This window comes from Delphinus delphis, chromosome 15 (assembly GCF_949987515.2).
Source record: "Delphinus delphis chromosome 15, mDelDel1.2, whole genome shotgun sequence".
Taxonomy (NCBI): Eukaryota; Metazoa; Chordata; class Mammalia; order Artiodactyla; family Delphinidae; genus Delphinus; species Delphinus delphis.
In genome coordinates this window covers 29,155,509-29,172,986 of record NC_082697.1, presented here as the reverse complement: position 1 = coordinate 29,172,986, position 17,478 = coordinate 29,155,509, and the positions used below count along the sequence as shown (strand labels likewise).

Here is a 17,478-nt window from a genome sequence, read left to right as displayed (position 1 = left end):
CATTATCCAAAATTGGGAAAGCATACAATTCCCTCCATAAGGGTTAGAAAACAGATTGGAAGGCTGATTATTATGTATGTATCCATGTCTATTTTTGATAAACCAATAGGACATGGTTTTAGGAAAAATAACAATGTATTTGCGGGGAGGGGGTTAGACCATCACCGCATTCCATATATCAAAATAAGATCCAGATGGGCTGAAAAATTAAATGCTTACAAACACATTTTAAGAGGGAATAAATGCAAATGTGAGTGCAGAGTGAGGAAGGATTTTCTAAACATAAATGCATTGTAAGAAATCACAAAGGAATAAATCACAAAGGTAAAAATGGAATATCTGACAATAGAAAAAAATAAAAGCTACAAAATATAAAAGAAATCAATCATAAACAATGTTCATGGATAGGAGGACTCAATATTGTCAAGACGTCAGTTCTTCCCAACCTGGTTTACAGATTCAGTGCAATCTCAATCAAAATCCTACCAAGCTACTTTGTGGATATCAAGAACTGGTTAAGTTTATATAGAGATGCAAAAGACAGAGAATAGGTAGCTCAATACTGAAGCAAAGTTGGAGGATTACTGTAAAAGCAAATAGTAATATAAAAAAGCAAATAGTAATCAAGGCAGTGTGGTATTGGTGAAAGAACAGACAAATAGACCAATGGAACATGAGAGAGAACCCAGATACAGACCCACATAAATATAGTCAATGGATCTTTTACAAAGGAGCAAAGTCAATACAATGGAGCAAAGATAGTCTTTTCAAACAATGGTGCTGGAATAGCTCGGCATACATATACAAAAAAAAGAAAGAAAAAAAATCTAGACACAGACCTTATACCCTTCACAAAAATTAACTCAAAATGAATCACAGACCTAGATGTAAATGCAAAAGACTCCTGGAAGATAACATAGGAGAAAATCTACATGACCTTGGGTTTAGCAATGACTTTTAAGATACAACACCAAAGGCAGAGCCATAAAAAAATAATAAGCTGTACTTCATCAAAATTAAAAACTTCTGCTCTACAAAAGACAATGTCAAGAGAATGAGAAGACAAGCCACAGACTGCGAGAAAATATTTGCCAAACACACATCAGGTAAAGGACTGCTATCCAAAATCAAGAACTCTTAAAACTCAACAATAAAAAAACTATCAACCCAATTAAAAAATAGACCTGAACAGACACCTCACCAAAGAAGATACACAAATGGCAAAAAAGCATATGAAAAGATGTTCAGCAACATATGTCATTAGGGAATTGCAAATTAAAACAATGAGACACCACTACACACCTATCAGAATGCCCAAAATCCAAAACACTGACAACATCAAATCCCGGTGCTTCTGCAGAGCAGCATAAACTCTCATTCATTGTGGGAATTCAAAATGGTGTAGCCACTTTGGAAGGCAGTTTGGTGGTTTCTTACAAAACTAAACATATTCTTACCATATGACACAAGCAATTGTGCTCCTTGGTACTCAAAACAGAACTCAAACTACTGATGGTAATACCAATTAGCCTATAATAACAAACTCCTTTCCAGAAAGATTATACAAGAATCTTAAAGGTGCCCACATTGTTTTCTGACCCATTTCCAAGGTTCTATTCTTGAGTATATGTAAATAATCTGAAACTCAGATTAAAATGATATGGAGCTATTCATTAAGTGGAAAAATACAAACAATCCAAATACCCAAAAATAGGGAAAATAGGGAAAAGTCAGTAGTATTACGCTGCTCTTCAAGACAATAATTGTTGCTACTCGATATGCTATATTCGAAGAATTTAAGAAAATGGAACAAGCCCATCATTTTTAAGCTTAAAAAACCCCGTCAGATCAAAACTGAATATAGGGACTTCCCTGGTGGTGCAGTGGTTAAGACTCCATGCTCCGAATGCAGGAGGCCTAGGTTTGATCCCTGGTCAGGGAACTAGATCTCACATGCATGCTGCAACTGAGTTCACACACCACAATTAAGGAGCCTGAGAGCTGCAACTAAGGAGCCTGAGAGCAGCAACTAAGGAACCTGAGAGCTGCAACTAAGGAGCCTGAGAGCAGCAACTAAGGAGCCTGAGAGCTGCAACTAAGACCTGGCACAACCAAATAAATAATAATAAAATAAGTAAATAAATACTAAAAAAACTCTGAATATACCATTTGATCTCAACTAAATTTATGTATGTATATGAATGTATATGCATGAAAGTAAGCCTGGAAGGAAAAATCTATAAACATTTTAGCACAGCATTTTTGATTTTTATTTTCTTTATATTGTATTTTATTTCCAAGATTTTTCAAATAAGGAGCATGATATTTTTATAAATAAAAATAATCAATAAAAGTAAGTTAAAAAGAAAATAGATTTCACTACAAAACATGAATATAAGAAGCAAAACTAAAGGAAGGAAACTGCAGAGGAAAGTGAAGTGAAAGAATTCAAGGAAAAGAACAAATGCATACTGGATGGCAAGTTGGAGAGGATTTGTATGCATAAACTAGGGAGTGAGAGGCATGTCAGAATTTAAGAAGAGCCATGTCAGTAACAAGGTAGATCCATGGACCACAACCAGGAAAACCATCGTAAAGGCCTCATTCTTCCCAGAGGATATAAAGACCCTCAGGTAAATTCCTGTGAGTTCTGACACCCTGACTAAACTGCAACCACACCTATGCTTAACTTTCCCTCCTCCAGTCTCCAAGTCTTTCATTCCAAGTATTCCAAAGCTGCAAAGTCAGGAAGTACAGTTGAGGTTTCCTCAGTCCTCTAGGATGCCATATACAAACCATTTTTCCTGGAGTCTGCTCTAATACGCCCTGTTCTTGAGGGCTTTTTTGCCTTATGATTTCCTGGCACTCACTTGTCACTGAAGACACTGCATTGTGGCTCACAGTTTTCTTCCCATTCCAAAGTCCTGATATTCTCCTGGAAGATTTTGTTTCAACATCTTTACAGATGACAGCCACAATTCACATCCAGACAAGTCTCTGAGTTCCCTGACTTCCTCACCTCCAATGACCTTATACCTCCACTCCACTGGGGCTTGTCATGACAATGGCTGCACTCTAGATTTTTTTTTTTTTTTTTTGCAGTATGAGGGCCTCTCACTGCTGTGGCCTCTCCCGTTGCAGAGCACAGGCTCCAGACGCGCAGGCTCAGCAGCCATGGCTCACGGGCCCAGCCGCTCCGTGGCATGTGGGATCCTCCCAGACCGGGGCACGAACCCATGTCCCCTGCATCGGCAGGTGGACTCTCAACCACTGCGCCACCAGGGAAGCCCTGCACTCTAGATTTTGTCAGCACCAGGAAAAGCTCTCATACTGAATCTTACTTTCCCACTCTCCAACCATACTCCCTTACCCTTGCAGTTCACACTCTTGTCTACTATACCTGCACTTTGACCTCACCCAGGATTTCAGTCCCTTGAACCTCTAATTTTCTTTCCAATATCTCTGTTCTGTCTTATTTCCTTCTCTACTCAACCAAGAAAACTTGGTGTTAGCTCAATCACTACCTTGCTAATATCCTAAATTCTTTTGCTACGTTGTTCTTCTATTACACCTACATGGGGGAAATAGTCCCCAACCCTGAACTAATCCAACTGTCAGCCCTACACCTGGACTGCCAAATGTTCCTTAAGAAAATCAAACAACCCATAGGTTAAGATCACTGTTTCTGCCTCAGTGGAACTCTGAACACTTTCTGCAATCTTTCTATATTTCCCTACTCAGCTCTCTCTCTAATGCTTCAGTGATTTCAAAGAACCTCCTCTCCTCTCCAACCATCTCCTCTCACATCCTTGGCTGTTGGCCTTGCCTTCACTTCAGAGATAAGAGAAACTACTAGACTGGGATACCCTTACCTACCAGTCACCTTATTTACAAATTTCTTCCTTCTCTGCAATTCCTCCCAAGAATCTCAGTCCCTTAGGAACCTTGTCCTGTAGATCCTCTAACACCATCTCCTAGGTTTAACGCCCTTTCATAACAGCATTTAAACACAATTAAGAATTTCTCAAAGAAAAGAACTCCTTTTAATCTATATCAATCCTCCAGCTAGCATTCTCTCTACTCCACTTCACAGCCAAATTTCTAGAAAGAGTTGTCTCCATGGCAATCTGGCTTCTTTTTCCACCATTCCACTAAAACAGCTACCTCCATATTTTTAAAGAATGAGCTCTTTAAAAATATTTCCAACTCATTCACAAAGGTCTATTTTCCTCGATATATAAAGGACTCCTACAGATTAAGAGATGGCAAAAGAGTAAAAGAGACGAAACAGACAATTCACAGAAAACTGAACAGTTCTCTTAATAAAAAAAAATGCTTAAACTCACTCATGATCAAAGAAAGCCAAATTAAAGCCATACTGTGATATCATTTTTCACATGTCAGATAGGCAAATATAAAAAAACTTTAACAACACTGCGTTGGGGCAAGGGTTTGTGTAAACAAGTACTCTCATATGATCTGTAAATATTTATCAGAATTACAAAAGCACAAACACTTTGACACAATTCTACTTGAGAATTTTACAGATATACCCATACTTTTAAAGTGGCCAATATACAGGTTATTCAATGAAACATAGTCTGCAATAGAAAGAGACTGAAAATAACCTAAATGTTTATCAGTGGGAGAGGGAGACGTGTTTAAATAAATTATGGCATATTCATAAAATGGAATACTATGCAGCTGTTAAACAAAATGAGGCTCTTTGGAGATCATTTTATTTCAGCACACAAGCCTTTTTTAAAAATTTTGAACCATCTTAAAAATAACTTTTGCGGGACTTCCCTGGTGGCGCAGTGGTTAAGAATCCGCCTGCCAGTGCAGGGGACATGGGTTCCATCCCTGGTCCGGGAAGATCCCACATGCCGCAGAGCAACTAAGCCTGTGTGTCACAACTACGGAGCCTGCACTCTAGAGCCTGCGAGCCACAACTACCGAGCCCACGTGCCACAACTACTGAAGCCCGTGCACCTAGAGAGCCCGTGCTCCGCAACAAGAGAAGCTACTGAAATGAGAAGCCCACACACTGCAACAAAGAGTAGCCCCCGCTCTCCGCAACTAGAGAAAGCCCGCGTGCAGCAATGAAGACCCCACACAGCCAAAAAAACAATAATAATAACTTTTGCAAAAAACTCAAAATTCATGAGAGGAGGGACTTCCCTAGTGGTCTGGTGGTTAAGAATCCGCCTTCCAATGCAGGGGACGTGGGTTCCATCCCTGGTTGGGAAACTAAGATCCCACATGACGTGGGGTAACTAAGCCCATGCGCTCCAACTACTAAGCCCGTGCACCACGACTAGAGAGCCCATGTACCACAACTACAGAGCCCACGTGCTCTGTATCCTGCATGCCACAACTAGAGAGCCTGCGCACTGCAACTAGAGAGAAGCCTGTGCACCGCAACAAAGAGCCTGCATGACTCAACGAAAGATCCTGCATGCTGCAACTAAGACCCAATGCAGCCATAAATAAATAAATAAATAAATATATTTTTAAAAATTCACAAGAGGAAAAGCCCACTGGTATTTCTTTCTCCTTCGCCCATCCCCCTTTCTCTTCCTCTCTTCCCCACCCTTCTCTGTGTGTGTCTGTCTCTCTCTCTCTCTCTCTCTCTCTCTCTCTCTCTCACACACACACACACACACACACACACACACGACTTCTTTGTTGTTAAATCCCTCAACCTCTCTGTCACATCTGATTTATTGACATCCCATACTCTCCCAAATTTATCTCTTCCCCATACCTCTCTCTGAATTGAGGATTTTGAAAGCTGGTTCTATGACGAAGGCCTAGTCTTGACACAGATGAACAGGTAAATAGTTTGAATCTGAGGGAAATATGCACTATCAAACGTCAGAAGGAAACCAGCCCTCCCTTTCAGCTATAGTCTGCATGATGCCAGGAAGCCTGTGCACAAATTCTAATAGTAGGAATGGTTCTGCCTTGTCACAGGATGATTTTTAGATGAGCTATTTGTGATACTTTTATTTTATTTTAAAAATTAGTTTGTCTGACAACTTCTTTTAAAACTAAATATACACCTAACTTTATGACCCAATAATTCCATTTCTACATATTTACACAAGAGAAATAAGAACATATGTCCAAGAAAAGACTAGTACAAGAATGTTCATAACAAAAAGCTGAAAATAATCCAAGTAACTATCGCTAACAGAATATATAAACGGTAAGTGGTTTTTTTCTTACAATGGAATATTACTCAGTAATAAAAAGGAAAGAACTGCTGATATACACAAAAACATGGATGAATCTAAAAAACATCATGCTGAGTGAAAAAAGCCTTACATAACATATGACTCCATACAGATGAAGTTCTAGAAAAAGCAAAACTAATCTGTGGTGGAAAAATCAGAACAATGGTTGCCTGGGAAAGAGATGGGAGGATTTACTGAAAAGGAACATGAGGGTACTTCCTGGACAACAGTAATATTCTGTATCTTGACAAGGAAATGGGTTGTGTGGGTGTATGAATTTTTCAGAACTCACTGAATGATAACTTAAGATTTGTGCATTTCACTGTACATAAATTTTATCTCTAAAAAGATTCCACCCATAAACACATGTTGTAAATGATATGTATGCTTAAATAACTGGGAAGAAGTATACTGATATACACAACTTACTTTGAAATACATAAAAACAATATGGATTGATGAATACAGGGGATGGATAGACAGATACAGTAGAGTAAAATGTTAATTGTAGAATTTTGCTGGGTGGATATAAAATTCTCTCAACTCTTCTCTACATTTGAAATGTTTAGAATAAAAGGCTGATTACAAAAATCAGTTCTGAGAGAACTGGTATTTTCATGGTATTGCATTGCATAATCTTGGGACATAGTATTTTGCCCATTTAATCAAGTTTTTAGTATTTTGCCCATTTATTCAAGTTTTTATGTTCAAAGTGTTACTGTATTTTTTGTCCTATTCATTTCTTCCTGGTTTTTTTATATTATGTTACCATTATGAATGGAATCTTTGTTTTTTAAAATTTCAGCTTCACTAAGGTAAAACTGACATATAAAATTATAAGATATTTAAAGTGTACATTGTGGTGATACTATATACATATACACTGTGAAAGAATTTCCCCCATCTAATTAATTAATACATTCATCACCTCACCTGTTTATCTTTTTTGGGGGCAGAGAAAATTTAAGTTCTAATCTCTTAGCAAATTTCAATTATACAATAGAGTATTGTCAAATATAGTTACCATCTTTTATGTTAGATCCTTAGACCTTATTCATCTTCTAACTGAAATGAGTGGAATCTTTTAATGTTATTTATTAATAGATTACTTTTCTTATATAGGAAAGACATTGGTCCTCCTCCCCTTCACTGAAATTATAAGCTATTAAAATAAATAAATAAAGCATGCTCATTACAAGACATACAAACAGGGAATTCCCTGGTGGTCTAGTGGTTAGGACTCAGTGCTTTCACTGCCGGGGCCCGGGTTCAGTCCCTGGTCAGGGAACTAAGATCCTGCAAGCTAGGCATGGCACAGCCAAACAACAACAACAAAAGACATACAAACGGAACCGATGGATATAAAGAAAAATCTAAGTCTCATTCACCTCCTGCCTGTCCCATTTCCCAAAAGTGATCACTAAACACTTTCTTTCATATACTTTAGAGATTTTCTATACTATAAAATTATATACCTACACATAAAAAATAAATAAATAAACAGGATAGTAGATCTGCTGTCTACAGCTTGCATTTTTACTTAAATAATAAATTCTGGATATCTTCCACATCAATACTTTCCAGCTACTTTTCTTTTCAGTAGCTGCATAAGTGCTTTATCATATGGATATACCACAATCATTTTAACCAGTCTTTCTGTTTGCTTTTGTTAGGTAGGAGTTAACTGTATATGATTTCCTCCTCTATCTTACACATTTTTAATATTAATTAATTAATTAATTATTTTTTGGCTGCGTTGGGTCTTCATCGCTGCGTGCAGGCTTTCTCTTGTTGCGGTGAGTGGGGGCTACTCTTTGTTGCGGTGCGCGGGCTTCTCACTGTGGTGGTTTCCCTTTGTTGTGGAGCACGGCCTCTAGGCATGCGGGCTTCAGTAGTTCTGGCTCGCGGGCTCTAGAGCGCAGGCTTGGTAGTTGTGGCCCACGGGCTTAGTTGCTCCGCGACATGTGGGATCTTCCCAGACCAGGGCTTGAACCTGTGTCTCCTGCACTGGCAGGCGGATTATTAACCACTGCGCCACCAGGAGGTCCTTACACGTTATTTTTGATTGGGCAACAGTGGCCTGAGTAAAGACTGAATTATATACTCCAGGAAAGCCAAATAATGGAAGAAACTCAAGCTTATACATTTTTCATTTTTTTCAAACACCCTTGTGAATAATAAGCCTTTGGTTATGTGAGTATAGAATAAATGAGCAGGGAGGCTTTGGGAGATGAGTCATGAAGGTCTGGGCAGTTCCCTAATTTATTGGACACAATGGCATACACACTGTATCCTTTCTCCTACCCCACCACACCCAGACAAAAGGCTAATATACAGTTCTTTTTTCATTACAAAAACATTTCTTACTTAAAAAAATTTGTTTCCACTGCACATACATTAGGGAGATAAACCAGGAAAGTTTAACATTCAAATAACAAAGGAAAACCAAGATGCCATTAGCGATACTTAAAAGCCTTAGGACAAACAACAAAGCAAGTTCTGAAAAATTATAGCTATTGTTTTCCTAATATTTTAGTGTCTAAGAACATTTCCTAAATGCTCTTAAAATTCAAATTCAGCATAGCAGATCTGAGACGTTCCCCAGGAAATCATGTGGAGGCTGAATTCTGCAGTGGGGACATGGATGGTGGGCATTGTTCATTGGCTGTTAAATCACTCACACTTGCCCTCCCATCTCAAATCCCAGTCTCCACTGAGCACTTGGTATGCTTCCTCTCGCTTAATCCTTCACAATCCTATGATGCTGATATTGGTGTTATTACAACTTACCATGCTGTGTACCTTGTGGGGGAGGGAGTCTCTCTTGAATTGCAATCAATTATACATGCTTACACACATTTCAGGGGTAAATTATTTTAAATATATATACTGCACCCAAGATTAAGGAACCATCACAGGCATATTGAGTATCTAGTAAAGAAAGAATTTTTGAGCTTCTGGCCAAAGACAAACACTCCTTGCCCAGATGTACACTCCCTGTCAATGAACCCTGAGGTCTGGAGAGACATGCCACCCTCACCTAAGAAGAAAGAAAGAAAACTGGATGCTAGTACTAAGGAGAACACGCCCATTCCTCAGCTAGGTGTAGACAAGTGACTAAATTCTGGCCAAGGAGATATAAGCTAAAGTATATTATGAGATCTCTAGGAAGGTGGTTTAACAGGGAGGGAGGTAGGGAGTCTTTTTTCCCTGTTCTCCCTCTCCTGTAATCTAGAATTCAGATGTGATGATTAGAGCCTCAGCAGTCATTATGGGCCCTGAAGTGACTTTCAAGATAATAGAATAGAGAGCTAGAAAGAGACCAAGTTCTCTGATGACACTGTTGAACTGCCATACCAGCCCTGCTTACTTTCAGATTTCATATATACAAGAAAGAAATAAACCTATTTTCTGATATATGCAACCAACCCCAATCCTGATACAGATAGTTATAAAGAATAAGAAGACCAACTCCTAACATTATGACTTGCTATGGATAAGGAATGGAAACGATGAGGGTGCTCTAAAATGCATTTTCCTTGGTGCTCTTGCTAGGAAGCACAATGTGGCATACATTTGCTAAAGAAAAAATGTTACAAGGAATTAATATTATGATGTTCCCACTAGCAAAGGAGAGCTCAGCCAATCTGCACATTCTCCAGAGTAGAGACTCTGGCTGTGATAGCTTCCATTAAGAGTCCATCTATACAAAGCTAAGCATTCAATATTCAATACATTGATAAAATATGATCAAGTATCAGGTACAATTTATCTCAATATTCAATACATTGATAAAATATGATCAAGTATCAGGTACAATTTATCTCAATATTTGGCCTTTTATCTCAGTTAAATCTCAGAGCAACTCTACATGAGAGAGATTCTTCATATTCCCATTTTGAAGATAAAGAAATTGAGAGATGGTCACATAGCTGGGAGTTGTAGAAGTAGAATTCAAATCCAGGTCTACCGGACTTTTCTTCACATATCACTGACCCTTCAAAAGCTTAAAGACTGTTGAAAGATGTCTCCCAGGTGTGGAAGAAACAAAGTGGCAGCCAGGAGTGTTATGCTCTGCCTGAGCCTTCTTCTAGAGCTTTTCAGATTCTCTGATTTGAGAAAAAGGCACCTAGATGGAGAGTTCAGTTCCTTCAGCTAACTGTTCACTCATTAACATTATATTATTTACTATTAAGATCAAAAACTATTTTTACAACTATAATCCTTGGTTGCCTGCTATGTGCTAGGCATTTGTATGAGGCATTCTATATACTTTAACCTAATTAATCCCCACAACCACCTTTTGAGTTAGGTACTGTTTTTCCATTCTACAAATGAATAAAGATCACAGAGGTTAAGGAATTTGTCCAAGCCACATACCTAGTAAGTGCCTACTAGGATTCAAACTCAGGGCTTTTAAAACTCCAAAGTTCCCGCCTGCCAATGCAGGGGACACGGGTTCATGTCCTGGCCCAGGAAGATCCCACATGCTGTGGAGCGACTAAGCTCGTGCGCCACAACTAATGAGCCTGCGTTCTAGAGCCTTCAAGCCACAACTACTGAAGCCCGCATGCCTAGAGCCTGTGCTCCACAACAAGAGAAGCCACTGCAATGAGAAGCCTCCACACCGCAACGAAGAATAGCCTCTGCTCACCGCAACTCGAGAAAGCCCGCACGCAGCAACGAAGACCCAAGCAGCCAAAAAAACAAATAAATAAATAAATTTAAAAAAAACAAAAAAACAAAAAACCTCCAACCAGATAATGGGAATACACAGACAGATTAGATATGGACTAAGTATAGACTGCCATCAAGTAGTTCACTAACCAGCAGTGAGGCACAAATAAGCTATTTATTTCAAACCCTGAATTATCACCTGGCAAAATGTTAGTCAATTAACACTAAGGCGAGGTAGTAAAACTGCACACCACAGAAGGATTTTCAGGGGAGGTAATGCTTGAGATGAACTTGGAAGGAAAAAGAGCAGTTAGCCAGGAGAAGGGTCAGAAACAAGAAAAAGTCTTTAAAGCAAAGAGGACTTTGAAGCTTGAAAAGATCTATCTGGTTCCAGGAATGGCAAAGAGCTAGGTAAGGGCATCAAGCAGGACCTCGATAAACATTTGCTAAATGAATGTGAAAATGGCAGACATGAAAGACTGGGGACTGTGAGGATATGTGGAGGAAATGCAGGAGATGAGGCTAGAAGAAGCAGCAAACAGATCACAAAGGGGCTTGTTAGGCCACAATAAAAAGTTTTGACTTTCCACTGAACACACTGAGGAACCACCAGAGGCTTTAACACAGGGAGGTTGACCATAACAATATGGATTTTCAAACAATGACTAATAGTAGGGTAGAGGATCAACTGGTGTGGTTTGAGGTTAGAAGGGCTGCTGACTGAAGCTTTCTGAAATAATCTAGCCAATGAACCAGGAGGACCTCAGAGCAGGGCTGATAAGCGTATAGGGACAGAACTGAAAACTTAACAATGAGATGCCAGAGGTAAGGAAGGCCCAGGTCCCTGACTTAGATGAATCTCAATGCTATATGCAGAAGAATGATTGCTTTGAGACATACCATAGGGAAGGTGATGAGCTTAGTTCTGAACATTGAGAACAGTACAGTACTACAGTACATGTTGTACCTACAGGGGATGGAATGGGGGTGAAGGGTTGGAGAAGGGGCAGAATGGCAGACAGGCAATGACAGAGCAACTGCCACGGAAGTCAGGCAGTAAGCCAAAGAAAAGAAGACAGCTGTAGAGATTGACAAAAGCAGCAATGAGCAAGCCAGGCAGGAGACATCTGACAAACACAGGAGGCAGGAGTAGGTGGGTGCTGATGAGTAAAAAACTGACACATGCCTGGGACTTCCCTGATGGTCCAGTAGCTAAGACTCCACGTTCCCAATGCAGGGGCCTGGGTTCGATCCCTGGTCAGGGAACTAGATCCCACATGCCGCAACTAAGAGTTTGCACGCAGCAACTCAAAAGATCCCACATGCTGCAACTAAGACCTGGCACAGCCAAATAAATAAATAAATAATCAAACAAGCTAACAACAAAATATAATTCTCAACTTAAAAAAAAAAAATTGACACATGCCACTAAGGGAGGGTGGAGTAGGAATGGCACACACACGCTGAATACTTGCTAATGAGAAAAAAGAACCTGAAAAACTGCTGAAGCGCTCCTGAAGAAGTCCTGGAACACCAGAAATCAACTTTCATTATAGGTCTTCAATGGAGAAAGACAACGTGATACAGGTCCCAAATAAAGGGGAGAGGAACCCCTAAAATTAATAGGAGTCTGAAGCTCTCAAGAGCAGCTCATTTCCAAAGATAAGCTTATGTAGAGAATGAAAAAGGCCCACTAAGGCTCAGAAATAGATTGTTAAATTCTATTGTCTTTGAGTTACACCTAAGGCAAGATTCAATTTGGGGCCTGGAGACAGATGAGCCTGGAGACAATGAAATCAGCTTACTTCAATAAACAAAACAGTTTATACTAAACTTATACTGCAGATTAATTAAGACAAAGAGCAATATGGAAAAGTATTTGTTCTGCTTAAAGCACATACTGGAATAAACTACTGGAGATATAAAACCAAAATATAGTACAGGTTATGTGCATAAAATAAAATTGAAAAACAAGCCAGAGACGGAGCCTGGCCAAGATGGTAGAGTAGGATGACCCTGAGCTCACCTCCTCTCGCAGGCACACCAAAATCAGAATTATCTGCAGAGCAACTATTGATGAGAAAGACTGGAATCTAGCAGAAAAGATCTACAAAGATATAAAGAAGGAAACCACAACCAGATGGGCAGGAGGGATGGAGTCTCGATATAGTCAAGACCCATAGCCCCAGGAGGGCAAAACGCAACAGGAGGATAATTTTTATTGCAGAGGTTCTCCCCAAGCAGCAACAGGTTTGAGCTCCACATTGGGGTCCTGCACCAGGAAGACAAACCCCCAGAATACTTGGCTTTGAAGGCCAAGGGGGCTTACCTGTGGGAGTCCCAGAGAGCTGTGGGAAATAGCCTCTTAAAGGGCACATACAAAATCTCACATGCTTCGGGATCCAGCGCAGAAGCAGTAATTTGAAAGGAGGCTGGGTCAGACCCACCTGCTAATCTTGGAGAGTCTCCCAGAGAGGCAGGAGGCAACTGGAGCTCACTCTGGGGACATAAACACTGGTGGCAGCCATTTTGGGGAGCTTGTTCTACCACGTGCACATTGGTGCTAGCAAGCAGCATTTTGGAATCCTCCCTCTAGCTTATTAGCACTGGGACATTGCTCCGCCCACCAGTCGGTCAGCACCAGTACTGGGTCGCCTCAGGCCAAGCAACTAGCCAGGCAGGGACACAGCCCCACTCACCAGCAGGTAGGCTACCTTAATACCTCCTGAGCCCACAGCCAACTTGGGACATGGCCCTGTCCACCACAGGGCCTAGGACCTGGCCCTATACAACAGTGGGCAGGCACTAGCCCTGGAACCTCCGGGGACCTGCAGCCAGAGACCCTAGGGCCCAGCTCCACCCTCCAGTGGGCAGGCATACCAGTGAGCCAACACACCAACTCCAGGACCCCCAGGGCCCTGCAGCCAGAGACCCTGGGCCCTGGTTCTGCCCACCTATGAGTTGGCACTAGCCCAGGGGCCAGACTCAGACAACAGTGGGCAGGCACTAGCCACAGGACCCTCTGGGCCCCAGCTCCACCCACCAGCAAGCCAACGCCGACTCCAAGACACCTTGGGCCCCTCAGCAAGTCAGCCTGGTATCTGGTCCCATGCACTAGTGGGCGGGTACAAGCTTCGGGACACCCTAGAGAGAACAGCCAACTGTGTTGGGAACTGGCTCCACTCACCAGAGGGCCAACATCAGCTCCAGGACTACCAGGGCTCTACAGCAGAAATCACAGGACCCAGCTATGCCCATCAGTGAGCCAGCGCTAGCCCCAGAACCTCTAAGACCTTGACTCCATTCACCAGAGGTTCAATACCAGCTCTGGGACCACTTAGCCCTGCAGCCAGAGACCCGGGGACCTGGCTTCACTCACTGATGGGCAGGTACCAGTCCTGGGATCCCTTGTACCCCAATCCCACCCACCAGCTGGTGGATACCAACCCCAGGGCCACTGCAGCCCTGCAGTCTGCCCTGTCAGGACCCAGATAACAAGCCAGCAGGCTGGCACCAGCCCTGGGACCCCCTCACCCAGGACCCAGTTCTGCCCACTAGCAGGTCAACACCAGCTCTGGGACACCCTGGGCCCCTCAGCCAGCAGCCCCACCCAAAAGCAGGTTGAACCAGCTTTGGGACCTTGGGGCCCTGCACCCAGAGACCCCAGGACCCAGCTCCTCCTAGCAGCAAGCTGGCACTAGCCCCAGGACCCCCTGGGTCCTGGCCCCGCCCACTAGCTGGTCAACACCAGCCATGGCCCCACATACCAACAGGCCAACACCATCTCTGAGATGCCTTGGACTCCTCAGCCAGGTGCCCCAGGGTCCAGCCCCACTCACCAGTGGAGTAGCACCAGCTTTGTAACATCCTGGAACCTGCAGCCAGCCATGTCAGGAATTGGGACCACTCACCAGCAGGCTACACTACATCCAGGAACCCTGGCCCTGCAACCTGCCTCCCCCCAATCCGGCTCTGCCCACCAGTGATCCAGCACTAGCCCTGGGACTCCCTCGGGGTTCCACAGCCAGCTGCCTCATGACTTGGCCCAGCCAACCAGTGGCCAGCAGCCTCCACGCAAGGTAGGGCCTGGCAACCAAATGGACCAGGGGCCAGCCACACCTACCAGACCACCACAACAGAAGGACCCATGCAATTCATATAGCGGGTACCCCTAGAGCATACAGGTCTGGTGGCTAGAGGGGAGTGCACTGCTGGGATGCATAGGACGTGTCCTACAAAAGGCCATTTCTCCAAGGTCAGGAAATGTAACCTACCAGATACACAGAAATAAAAACAGCAAATTAGGTATAATGAGGTGACAAACGAACATGTTCCAAATGAATGAACAAGATAAAACCCGAGAAGAAGAACTAAGTAAAGTGGAGACAGGCAGTCTATCCGATAAAGAGTTCAAGGTAATGATTGTAAAAATGACCAAAGAACTTGAGAGAAGAATGGATGAACAGAGTGAGAACTTAGCAGTTTTAAACAAAGAGTTGGAAAATATAAAGAAGAACCAGAGATGAAGAATACAATAAATGAAATGAAAAATGCACTAGAAAGAATCATCAGTATATTAAATGATAAAGAAGAACAGATCAGCAAGCTGGAAGACAAAGTAGTAGAAATCACTGAAGCTGAACAACAACAACAAAAAGAAATGAGGACAGTTTAAGAGACTGCGAGAACAACATCAAGAGTACTAACATTCGGGACTTTCCTGGTGGTCCAGTGGCTAAAACTCCACCCTCCCAATGAAGGGAGCCTGGGTTCGATCCCTGGTCAGGGAATTAGATCCCACATGCCTCAACTAAAAAGACCCTGCATGCTGCAACAAAGATCCTGTATGCTGCAATGAAGAGCCAGTGTGCTGCAACTAAGACCCAGAGCAGCCAAAACATTAGCATTACAGGGGTCCCAGAAGAAGAGAGAAAGTGGCAGAGAACATATATGGAGATGTAACAGCTGAAAACTTCCTTAACCTGGGAGAGGAAACAGACATCCAGGTCTAGGAAGCACAGAGAATCCCAACCAGGATCAATCCAAAGAGGACCACACCAAGATACACTGTAATTAAAATGGCAAAAAAAAAAAAAAAAAAAAAAAAAAAAAGATAAAGAGACAATATTAAAAGCAGCAAGGCAAAAGCAACAAGCTATGTACTAGGGGACTTCCATAAGGCTATCAGTTGACTTTTCAGAAGAAACTCTGTAGGCCAGAAGAGAGTAGCATGATATATTTAAAGTGATGAAAGGGGAAACCTACAATCAAGAATACTCTACCTGGCAAGGCTTTCATTCAGATTTGATGGAGAGATCAAAAGTTTTACAGACAAGCAAAAGCTAAGAATTCAGCACCATCAAACTGCTTTACAAGAAATGTTAAAGGGGGGATTCCCTGGTGGTCCAGTGGTTAAGAATCGGCCTTCCAATGCAGAGGACACAGGTTCGATCCCTGGTCGGGGAACTAGGATCCCACATGCATGCTGCACGGGGCAACTAAGCCCACGTACCACAACTAGAGAGCCCGCATGCTGCAACTACTGAGACCATGCACTCTAGAACCCGTGCGCCACAACAAAGAGCCTGCATGCTACAACGAAAGATCCCATGTACTGCAACCAAGACCTGACGCAGCCAATCAATCAATAAAAAAGAAATATTAACATTAAATGTTTTTTTAGACTTCTCTTAAAAAAAAAAGGCTACAACTAGAAACATAAAAACGACAAAAGGAAAAGGCTCATCAATAAAGGCAAATAAACAGTAAAGTATTAAATAAACCACATACAAAAGCTAGTAGGAAAGTTAAAAGACAAAAGTAATAAAATCATCTACATCTACAGTAAGTAGGTAAAGGATACCCAAAACAAAGAGATGAAAAACATGATGTCAGAAACAGTAATCATGGGAGGAGGGAGTTAAAAAATAATGCAGGGTTGTTAAAATGCATTTGAAATTAAGAGATCAGCAACTTAAAATCTATAATAGATACACACACAAAAAAGAGAAAGGATTCCAAACACAGCATTAAAGATAGTCATCAAATCACAAGAGAACAAAAAGAGCAAAAAAGAACTACAAAAAAAAACCCACCCAAATCAATTAACAAAATGGCAGTAAGTACATTCCTATCGATAATTACTTTAAATGTAAATGGACTAAATACTCCAATCAAAAGACCAAGTAGCTGAATGGATACAAAAATAAGACCCATATATATGCTGCCTATGAGAGACTCACTTCAGATCTAAAGACACACACATAGACTGAAAGTAATGGGATGCAAAAAGGTATTTTATGCAAATGGAAATCAAAAGAAAGCTGAGGTACAAACACTTATATCAGACAACTTAGACTTTAAAACTAAGACTAACACAAAACAAAGAAGGACAGTATGGAGGTTCCTCAAAAAACTAAAAATATAACTACCATATGATACAATTCCACTCTTGGGTATATACCCGAAGAAAACAAAAACACTACTTTGAAAAGATACATGCACCCCAATGTTCACAGGAGCATTATTCACAATAGTCAAGATATGGAAGCAACCGAAGTGT

General features: G+C 41.5%; 1 protein-coding gene across 4 annotated transcripts in view; it reads right to left on the bottom strand.

The window, feature by feature from the left end:
* Positions 1 to 17,478, bottom strand: part of PTPRA (protein tyrosine phosphatase receptor type A) — a 185,461-nt gene that overhangs the window by 72,725 nt on the left and 95,258 nt on the right. The gene's annotated exons all lie outside the window — the stretch shown is intronic.